Source organism: Eulemur rufifrons, chromosome 29, assembly GCF_041146395.1.
Source record: "Eulemur rufifrons isolate Redbay chromosome 29, OSU_ERuf_1, whole genome shotgun sequence".
Taxonomy (NCBI): Eukaryota; Metazoa; Chordata; class Mammalia; order Primates; family Lemuridae; genus Eulemur; species Eulemur rufifrons.
In genome coordinates, this window is record NC_091011.1 from 57,194,213 (window position 1) to 57,205,573 (window position 11,361).

General features: G+C 37.2%; 1 pseudogene; it reads left to right on the forward strand.

Annotated features, from left to right (window-relative positions):
* The first annotated feature begins 2,344 nt into the window (after nt 1-2,344).
* Nucleotides 2,345-4,402, forward strand: LOC138377068 (coatomer subunit delta pseudogene; annotated as a pseudogene).
* The last annotated feature ends 6,959 nt before the right edge of the window (nt 4,403-11,361 follow it).

Consider the following 11,361-nt stretch of genomic DNA (forward strand, 5'->3'; position numbering starts at 1 on the left):
ATTTCCTAAAGACTTTCCTAATGATCTTTTTGAAATTGATTTTTATTTAAATTCCATTGTGTTTAGAGAACGTACTTTGACTATTTTACGTTTTTAAAATTTGTTGATACTTGCTGTCATGCCCATTAGTTTCCTTTGGTATATGATCCAAGAATATATGAAAATAATGTGTACTTAGCTATTTAATTCTGAATTGAGTCTGTGTGTGTGTATGTATACTTTCCAATTTCTGTTAAAATCCTACATTTTTTCCTCTACTTTCTTGAATATGTTAATCACACAGTTATTTTTAAGTCCTTATCTGATAACTCTAATACCAACTCTAGGTTTTCTATCCCATGCCTTTGTTTGTTAGTTTTGGTCATTTGGTCCTATGCATTGATATAGGTAATTTTTTTTTTTATCTTATTACATATATATTTTTATTTACTTATTTTTAAAAGACAAGGTCTCATTCTGTTGCCCAGGATGGACTGCAGTGGTATAATCATAGCTTATTGTAACCTCAAACTTCTGGGCTCAAGGGATCTTCCTTCCTCAGCCTCCCAAGTAGCTAGATCTATAGGTAATTTGTTTCTAGAGATGGGGTCTTGCTATGTTTGATATAGGTAATTTTTACTGGATGCTAGACACTTAGGATAAAAAATTGTAATGACTCTGGAATATATTATTTTTCTTCAAAGAGGGTTACATTTTCATTGACAGTGTATCTGAACTTCCTTTGATTCTATTGAGTACTGATTTCAAGTTCTGTAGTAATATTTTATATCAATTTTGCTGTTACTGTAGACGGTAGTACTTACTCTTAAGCATGTTCTTCATACCTAGGGAATGGCATTACTCCTAGTTTTTCTGGGCTATTGACAAAAGACTTTTGAGTGTTTGAGAAGATGCTTTCGACATTCCAGCACTTGATCTTCAACTTCTGCCTCCCTAATACCCTGTGGCTGATGAAATTTCTGTTTAGTTGTTTTGCTTCCAGTTACTATTTATTGCTAGGGTTTATTTTTATTATTAGTTTCTCTCTCTTTCTCTCTCTCTCTTTTGTTTTTGAGTCTTATCTTTCACATGCAAGGGGAAGGAATCAACCAACAGCTCAACAACTCGAGAGAGGGGGATTTGCCTGTAGATTTTTACTCACTATTGTAGTTTCCTCATTTTGAGGATTTTGCTTCTCAATTCCCATCCAATTTAGCAGATTTAAACTCCAGTTATTGTGTTTCAGCCCAGTGAGGCTGCTACTTTTTGCTTGAGTTCTGCTCCACTGTGCAGTGAATTGAAAAATGTCTCCAAGGAAAAGGATGTGTGAATGCAGAACTCATCTTATGTGCTTCCATCTCCCCAGGATTGCAGTCCTTCAAATACTGCCTGAGTTGGCTCCTCTTGAATATTTTCAAAGGGTTGATTTATATATTTTTTCTATCTTTCATAATTTTTTGGTAGGAGGATTTGTCTGAAGCAAGTTACTGTTTTGTTTCTGTTGTAGTCAGAAACAAAATTTTGAAAGTTATTATTTGGGCTTTCACTTATACCCTATGGATTATAAATATTTCACATAAAATACTTTCAATATGTAAAATCTTCTATGTATAACATGTATTAAAATCTATGTTATTTGTGGCAGGCTTGATAATCTTCATAAATGCTACATGTGTGTGTGTTCACATGTGTGTATACACATTTTTTCTTCCAAGCACAGTGGAGATCAGCATGCGGAAAATCTATTTCCAAGCCTCCTCTCTAAGGTGCTAATGTTCTTGTGGATATGCATTTATTAGACATGACTGATGCTCTCACTCAGGAGAGGATCTAGGGCAGAAGAGATCTTAAATAGTTAACTCAATAACAAAATTGCTAGGATGAGTCATTAACTTTAATGAAGAGCATTTTTTCTTTCCTTTTTATATTTTATCCACTCATGTAATAAATAATAGTCATAATAAAACTATAAAAAGTGATAATGATGATTTTGGTGGTTGTATAATTTTACATTTCCAGAAGGGCTAAAGCATATCCCATCCATAATCAGTTGTTTAAATTATATGTCTTAAAATGACACTCAGTGTTTTAAAAAAGAAAATGTATTTTGGGAGAATTTCATCCTAAAAATAAATCTGCCTCAATTAGAATGCTTGAGTCCTCATTCTCCTGCTCATTTAGCTTAATGAATGTCATTAGCATGGGCTGTTAATCATAATGGATAAGATATGAGTTGCTTTCCATCTCCCTTATGTTTTCCATCCTAGGAAAAAAATCCTCCGTGAAGGTGGGATTTTTACAAGCTTGGATCTTCCTCATCACAGGATAAGGATGATGAGACAAAAAATACATTTAGGGCGAAGCGGCAGCGGCTCCTGTCAGGGGGGCAGTAGGTCCTGAGCGACCGGTGCTCCCCTTCCCCTGACCCTAGCCCTAGCCCCAGTGGAGCCGGAGCGCGGGCGCGCCCCACCACCGCCCTCACCATGGTGCTATTGGCAGCAGCGGTCTGCACGAAAGCAGGAAAGGCTATTGTTTCTCGACAATTTGTAGAGATGACCCGAACTCGGATTGAGGGCTTATTAGCAGCTTTTCCAAAGCTTATGAACACTGGAAAACAACATACATTTGTTGAAACAGAGAGTGTAAGATATGTCTACCAGCCTATGGAAAAACTGTACATGGTACTGATCACTACCAAAAACAGCAACATTTTAGAAGATTTGGAGACCTTAAGGCTCTTCTCAAGAGTGATCCCTGAATATTGCCGAGCCTAGAGGAGAACGAAATATCTGAGCACTGTTTTGATTTAATTTTTGCTTTTGATGAAATTGTCGCCCTGGGATACTGGGAGAACGTTAACCTGGCACAGATCAGAACCTTCACAGAAATGGATTCTCACGAGGAAAAGGTGTTCAGAGCAGTCAGAGAGACTCAAGAACATGAAGCTAAGGCGTGAAGATGCGACAGAAAGCAAAGGAATTACAACAGGCTCGAAGAGATGCAGAGAGACAGGCCAAAAAAGCACCAGGATTTGGGGGATTTGGCAGCTCTGCAGTATCTAGAGGCAGCACAGCTGCCATGATCATAGAGACCATCATTGAAACTGATAAACCAAAAGTGGTACCTGCACCAGCCAGGCCTTCAGGCCCCAGTAAGGCTTTGAAACTTGGAGCCAAAGGAAAGGAAGTAGATAACTTTGTGGACAAATTGAAATCGGAAGGTGAAACTATCATGTCCTCCAATATGGGCAAATGTACCTCTGAAGCAACCAAAGTGCATGCTGCACCCATTAATATGGAAAGTGTGCATATGAAGATTGAAGAAAAGATCACACTAACCTGTGGACGAGATGGAGGATTACAGAATATGGAGTTGCATGGCATGATCATGCTTAGGATCTCAGATGACAAATTTGGCCAAATTCGTCTTCATGTGGAAAATGAAGATAAGAAAGGGGTGCAGCTACAGACTCATCCAAATGTGGATAAAAAACTTTTCACTGCAGAGTCTCTAATTGGCTTGAAGAATCCAGAGAAGTCATTTCCAGTCAACAGTGGCATAGGGGTGCTAAAGTGGAGACTACAAACCACAGAGGAATCTTTTATTCCACTGACAATTAATTGCTGGCTCTCAGAGAGTGGAAATGGCTGTGATGTCAATATAGAATATGAGCTACAAGAAGATAATTTAGAACTGAATGAAGTGGTTATCACCATCCCACTCCCATCTGGTGTCGGCACACCTGTTATTGGTGAGATTGACAGGGAGTATCGACATGACAGTCAACGAAATGCCTTGGAGTAGTGCCTGCCAGTGATTGATGCCAAAAATAAGAGTGGAAGCCTGGAGTTTAGCATTGCTGGGCAGCCCAATGACTTCTTCCCTGTTCAAGTTTCCTTCATCTCTCAGAAAAATTACTGTAACATACAGGTTACCAAAGTGACCCTGGTAGATGGAAACAGCCCAGTCAGGTTTTCAACAGGGACCACTTTCCTAGTGGATAAGTATGAAATCCTATAATACCAAGAAGAGGCAACCGAAAAGGAAAATTTTCAAATTAATAAAGAAGAAGCCAACAGTGGCTGAAGAGTTTTTTCCAAATTTACAAGCCATTGGAGACCCTTTTTTTCCTGACACAATACACGATTCTCTGCGCGCAAAGACCCTCAACTCACTCCCATGTTTCAGTGTCACAGAGATATTCTTTGACAAAGAAATGGCACAAACATAAAGGGAAAGGCTGCAGATTTCTTTGGCAGATTTTATTAGCCAGCAGGAAAGCAAGCTCTCCAGAGAATGTCCCCCATTAAATACCTCCTCTGCCTTCACCTAAGTTGCTCCTTTATTTTAATCCCTAAATATAGTTATATTTCATACTTACTTTGTTTTTAAAAAGTTTTCTCTGTAGAAGATTTTAATCTTTCATATTCCTTCTTTTACCTTCAGTTTTTTCTTTCTATTCATTCAATCAAGCACTGGGATCATCTGCATACAGGCATTGTATTTGTTTGATTCTCCTGAAACAAGTTTAACCCATTCTTGATTTTTGGACTATGCAGATGAACTGTTCAAGGGGTGTGGGGTCTGGAAGTTAAAAGATGAGGTGTCTTCTCTCCTTTTCCCCTGTCCATTCATCCCTCCATTCCTTTGCTGACTTGTTTTCCTTTCAAGGCCTGTCCTTTGAGTTTAGTGCTATGAATCTCACTTGTGTCATTATTAAAGACAGCTGAGAAACAGCTTTCAAATGGTACAGCCCCTCTTCAAGATGTCTGGGAGAATGGTTATTTCCAGTTAGGGATTTCATATCCACACATAATCATGTCTGCTGCTAGTGCTACCCAAACTTGCGGTTCTCCACATTTTGGATACTTAAGCTAAAACATAATAGCTCACAGTCTTTGTGATCCATTCATATTCCTCAAGTTTGCCACCTTCCTCTTCCTGACTGGTCTCTCTGTCATCAGTCCTCTCCTTTCTAGCAGAAACGAGGTTATGATTTTTGAGGCTGTGGGTTTAGTGATTCTTTGTGCCAATCCCACTGGCCCTGAGCAGTCAAGAAGACTTGATTTTCACCACTGGATTTTTAGCATTTCAGGAAACAGCTGATTATGTTGGTATATAAGGATTACTCATATATACCCCATTTCCTTCCAGCCCGCCCAACATTTTCCACCAGCCTATCTGTCCCTATCTCGGAAATCCTTCCTTTTCCTCCCCCTAAGCCTTTTGTGTGTCATCATGTAGTGGTTGTTTCCATCTCATCCATTACTTTTTCAATGGAGACTACAGTATCAGCCAGCCTAGTCTTGGCTTGTAACCCAGTATTATACTCAACAGGTTGGATGAAGAGTTTCTGCAAGGCTGCAGGCTCTGGAGTGGGAAGAAGCAGACTGTAGATGACCTCTTATACTCTTAGCTTACTGGCAAGCACCACTCCCACTCAGAACAACATCTGGCCCTCCCTGCAAAGAGTGTACTGTACTTGAAGCAAAGCAGTCACATACAGATGGCCGTGGATGGAATTGCTTGCCAAAGAAATTTCTAGTCTTTCTCTTTCCCCTAACTGCATCAGAGAAGAATCCTTATCTCTAGTTTGGTTCCACATGAGGTTTTTCTGAGGAAGGGGCCTAGGACAAGAAGTCTGTCATGTAGCTAAATAGGCAAGAAATCTTATTAATCCAGTTTTGTTTGAAAGTTACTTGTCCATATGATTTTTAAAAAGTCAAGTTTAATTTCACAAAAACTTTTTTTTTTCTGAGATTACTTTTGGGGTAATATTTAAAATGAGAGACGTTTTGTAATCCTGTAAAATACATAGGGAATATAACATTCCAATGTACACAAAGAAGGCAAATTATTTAATCAAATAAAGAGTATTATAAAAAAAATACATTTAGAGGCAACTTTGATAAGAACATGGCCAGATTTAAATCTTTACTTTTCAACACATTAGTTGTGGAAATTCAAGTATATGGAAGAATGTGGATGATAATGCTTTAGAGAGTTTGAAAGATAAATAATATTTATGTAATATATTCAGTAATATTTATATTATATGACATATATAATATATAAATTATAATATACCTGCCAAACAAATATATACAGATATGTTTGAGGGTGTGTGTGTGTCTTTATTCATGTATATATAGCTACCAAGATATTATAAATTCAAAGCTTAATCTCACCTATTACTTAAAAGTATAGGTTTACTTTAGGGAATAAAATAATCTCTTTAGGGAAAAGGCCTCTGATTCACCAATAATGAATGTTAAAGAAAATTAATAATTAATTCATGGCAGTATGTCAATAGAAGAGGGTTGGAGAACCCCTTTTGGATGGCAAAAGGAAAAACATATGTATTTTTAAATGGTTTTCTTTTAGTATCAGTCTGCTTTTATAGTCTATCCTAGAGGAACAAACTTATTGGTAGAAAATTTCAGTACTGGAAGGTAGCACTATAGTAACATGGGAGTGGTACATTTTTGTCTCAGAAAGATCATCAAATCAAAGTGTATGTTTTACATAAAGTGTGGCTCATGATTTTTGATATTCTATTTGGTGCAAAGAAATACTTTAAAAGATGATTCAGACCCCTCCTAGGGAGAGAACTGAGGAAATTGTCAATCCGTTGGCAATGTCAAGAAACTGAAAGGTTAATAAATAATCTGTCTATCACGCAGACAAAAGAAAAAACAGAAAAACAAACAAAAAAGAAAATCATAAAAATAACTGCAAGAAGTCATAAAGAACGTGAGTCTTAGAGTAAAGAATGAAGTCTTATTGTGGAAGAAAAAAATGAGTGAACAGAAGGGAGAGAGTACAGGAAGATAAAAGAGCAAAAATAGCAGAATTATAGTTACAAAACAGAGTATACAAGGAACAGGCAAAATAAGGTGTACAAAAAAAACCATTTAAGAGTAAAATGTAGCCTAAACGCAAATAAGGGAAACAAGAAATATTATATAGACTGGTATTGAGGCCCCACAAAGCTTTGTGAGACTGGCAACAGCTGGATGCTGAGATAGTTGCTGTCCTCTGAATTTCTGCTGCAACCAACACAGCTATTTTTCTCAAGTTATGAAACAAATATTCCAGCTGGATATATCATTAAAGGCTTGCTGACTCATTTTGAATGTGCTTGATCCTTTAGAGAACATAGATGGGTTACTCTGCCTCAATCAAAAAGACATCCTTTCCTTGGGAACTGCCATTACAAGCTATCTCTGTGGACTCTGGAGCCACTTTTATAGGGTATCATGGATAATAGCATGTTACCTCAGAGCCATAGTGTCTGGGTTCAAATACTAGTTTTGCCACTTGCTTCCTGTGTGACCTTTGACAAGCAATGATAACTCTTTGTGTCTCTGTGTCCTCATCAAAAACGGGAGCAGTAAGATTAACTTCTCATGAAGTTATTACAGAGATTAAATGTGTTGAGTCATGTAAAGTACTTATAATAGTGCATGTCATATACTAAGTGTTATCTGCTTATTAAAGCAATAAATAAAAATTATATGTGCCTGTTACAAGTACTCTCTTGTTCATTCAGTAAATATTTAATACTTATTGAGGACCTGCTATCTGCTAGGTATTGTTCTGGGCACTTCAGATTCTGTTGTCAAAAAAATTGATAAAAACCCTTATTTTCTTGGAAATGACATTTTCATAGATGTATTCTAGTAGAAATATTCTAGGTCTAATGATGACGATAGTATCTTATTAGGCTCTGTTCTAATCTCTGTAGATACACTAATATGTACTGAATCTATGTGTTCCCCCAAAATTTATATGTCAAATCCCTAACCTCCAGTGTGGCTGTATTTGGAATAAAAAAGTAATTAAGGTTAAATGAATAGGGTGGGGCCCTGATCTGATTGAATTAGTTTACTTAAAAGAAAAGACACCAAAGCACTCATATTCCCTCTCTCTCTCTCTCTCTCTCTCTCTCTCTCTCTGCATGCAAGGAGGAAAGGCCATGTGAGGATGCTGTGAGAAGGTAGCCATCTGCAAGTCAGGAAAAGAGTCCTCATCAGAAATTGAACCCTGCATGAAACCTGATCTTGAACTTTCCAGCGTTCAGAACCATTAGAAAGTAAATGTCTGTTTTTAAGCCACCTAGTCTACGGTATTTTGTCATGACAACCTGAGTGGACTATTATAAGTGCTGACAAGTTGGTTCTATTCCTATCCTCATTTCATAGATTAAGAAAGTGAGTCACAGAAATATTATTAACTAAGATATCAAATACCTGTATGTTTCTAAGTACCTGTCTTTCCTCCAATTAGTTGTCTACTTTAAATTTATTATTTATTTATTCACCTATTCATTCATTTATTCAACAAACAGCTCTTAATATTTTCTGATAGACCCTGAGTTCAAAGCCCGAGATTCTGGCTTCAGAATCCCTCCTCTGGACCAATTTGGTTTGTTGCCTCAGTTAACAATCTGGTAAAGCTGGAAACAATTTCATCCCTATTGAGTTTATTATAGACTTTTAATTCTCATTCAATTTATAATTCAAGGATACTATCTAGTGTTGGATTATGAAATACCTGCATAAATTAATATCCTCTAAGTAGTTTTCCTCATTCCCTAAAACAACACATTGAAACAGTCACAATGCCATGTCAACTCCATCTTCTAAATATTTTTTGAACACATGATTTCTTCCCAATTTCCAGCCCACTGCTGTCTTTAAAAACCCTGTCTCCCAAATTCTCGGGGAGGTGTATTTGAGAAATTTCTCGCCGGTTAGTGCTATGCGAATTAAACTCCTTCCCTGCAGCAAATCCTGCTGTCTCAGTGCATGGGCTTCCTCTTGGGCAGTGGGCAAGTGAACCTGGTTGGGCAACAACAATTCTTTTAAAATAAGTTTAAAGTTTGGTTGAAAAATTTTAATTTTATTTAGAAGCCTCAAACAATATGGGGTTTATTATAAAAATATCCACTAAGAGAAATTCAGAAAATGAACAATCAGCACACAGGATGCAGAACTCCAAGAAGATCCAAGAGGAGCACATGGATATTTATTCTAGCACAATCTTTCAGTGTGATTCTTTTTCTAACTCTCCATTAGTACTAATCATTTGTCTTACATGTACTTTCTATTTTTCTATCTCATAGATTTATCTGTCAGAGTTGCTACTTCCTAATCTTAATCATATTCGTGGTTCCTTGATAAATTTGGCCCAATCACCTCATGACGTCTCCTCACATCATTTAAACTTCAGTGATTTCTAACTGTTCCATGCTCTTGCTATATTTCTAGACAAAAATCAATCGACATAGCTTATGTTTTCTCTCTAGTCTACTTGGGCCATGACCTAGCTTTGGCCTGCCTGCTCTTGGATTAGATATTTATCCATGATCCAATCAGTTGTGATCAGAAACCAAATGTTCCAAAGTGAGATGGAAATCACCCATACATACCAATTTTTTTTTTTTTTTGAGACAGAGTCTCGCTCTGTTGCCCGGGCTAGAGTGCCGTGGCATCAGCCTAGCTCACAGCAACCTCAAACTCCTGGGTTTAAGCAATCCTCCTGCCTCAGCCTCCCGAGTAGCTGGGACTACAGGCATGCGCCACTATGCCCGGCTAATTTTTCTATATATATTTTTAGTTGTCCATATAATTTGTTTCTATTTTTTTAGTAGAGATGGGGTCTCGCTCTTGCTCAGGCTGGTCTGGAACTCCTGACCTCAAGCAATCCTCCCGCTTCGGCCTCCCAGAGTGCTAGGATTACAGGCATGAGCCACCGCACCTGGCCCACACCAGGTTTTATATCAGCTTTGGTGGTGATTGGAGTGGGGGTGGTGGTGGTAGTTAAATAACAGTGTGGCTCCTTAACATAGACAAAATCTTCTCTCAGCCACAGTTCATTTCAAATTCAGACACTGAAGAAAAAGAAATGGCTTTATGCTTCTAAAACTTCAATGTCATATTTTTTGGTCAAGAAAAATATCTCTTTAATGAGGAAAGTGAGGGCCAGAGAGGTTAAGCAACATATGCCCTGTTATATAACTAGTTACTGGCATAGCTGGGACTAATACCTAGGAGTTCTATTTCTTGTAGCATACTAAGCTATTTCAATTCCTTATTCATTTGAGACTGAACAAGAACAGAAATAAATTTTTTTGCCTGTGAATGAGAAATACTTACACTAAGCTTGTTTAGCATAATTCTGCAGTTTGTGGCTGACCACAGCTTTGGTGAAGGCATTAATGGATAGGCTTAAAGCTTCTGAACAACTTGTAACCAATTTGGCTTTCAAGGTACTGACACCCACGTAACAGGTTTCTTACTCAATCAAGGCTTTGTTTTTTTTCTGCATTTAGACTATGAGAACAAAGATAAGAAATTTGGTTGGAGACAAATACTTGCCAGTTTCTTTACCTAATACATATTGCATAACCAGGATTCTATTTATGAGTTACAGTCATCTCAAAGATGCCACTATTTAGAAAGTAATGCACAATATTCAGGGCTTAAAAAATTATACAGAGATGAGAACAAAAGGATATTTTTCTATAACCAAAGTTTTTGGATTTCAGAAAGTCATTAAATTTGGTGCTAAGGGAGAACAGCTTGATCAGAGTTGTTAATGGCAAACTGATAGGAGTAAGTAGCAGTGAAAAGGACAGATAGAGTATCTTTTGTCTTTCCCTGTTCCTTCATACACCACCCAAGAGACTGCAATTTAGAGTATACCAGTTTGAGACATTTGTTATGTATGGACCCAGGTGACTCCTGAAAGATGAAATCTACTAAGAAAAGGAGAGCAGGACTTTTTAATAATCTACCAAACATCAAAAAAGGGAGATGAAAGGAAAATATCTAGGGAAGAAGTGGAAGAAGTGAGGGGGTAGCAAAAAGGCAAAATTTTGTTTCAGAAAGTTTAAAAAAAATCGTGAACAGGGGTGATGTTGGCCAGGTACAACATGAATACCATGTTGCACAGTAGCTTCAACCTACCTTTTGTATATATGAAACATTTTACAAGACAACTATAATTGAATAAAATTAATACAAAATTTATACATGTCTTGCTACTTAACAGCATACTTCTTATTTGAATTTATAATATTGTATTTAGAAATATTACTAGTTATGTTCCTGATTCTCTGAGAATGAGAAAAGGAAAATACAAACGAAAAAATGTTATTGAAAATATATTTCAAAAGAAAACAGTAACTACCTAGCTCAGATATGTTTCTACTGATTACTGTTTGCAATGTCCTGTTAAAGCACCATGGGGTAGATATTTCCCATGGAGAAAAACGAGGAAAAATGCTGTTATGATCCTGGATACCAGCTCTATAAGACAAGGCCCAATTTCTCCTGAGCATGATACAATCTAAGCACTATAAAGGTTGTATAGTTA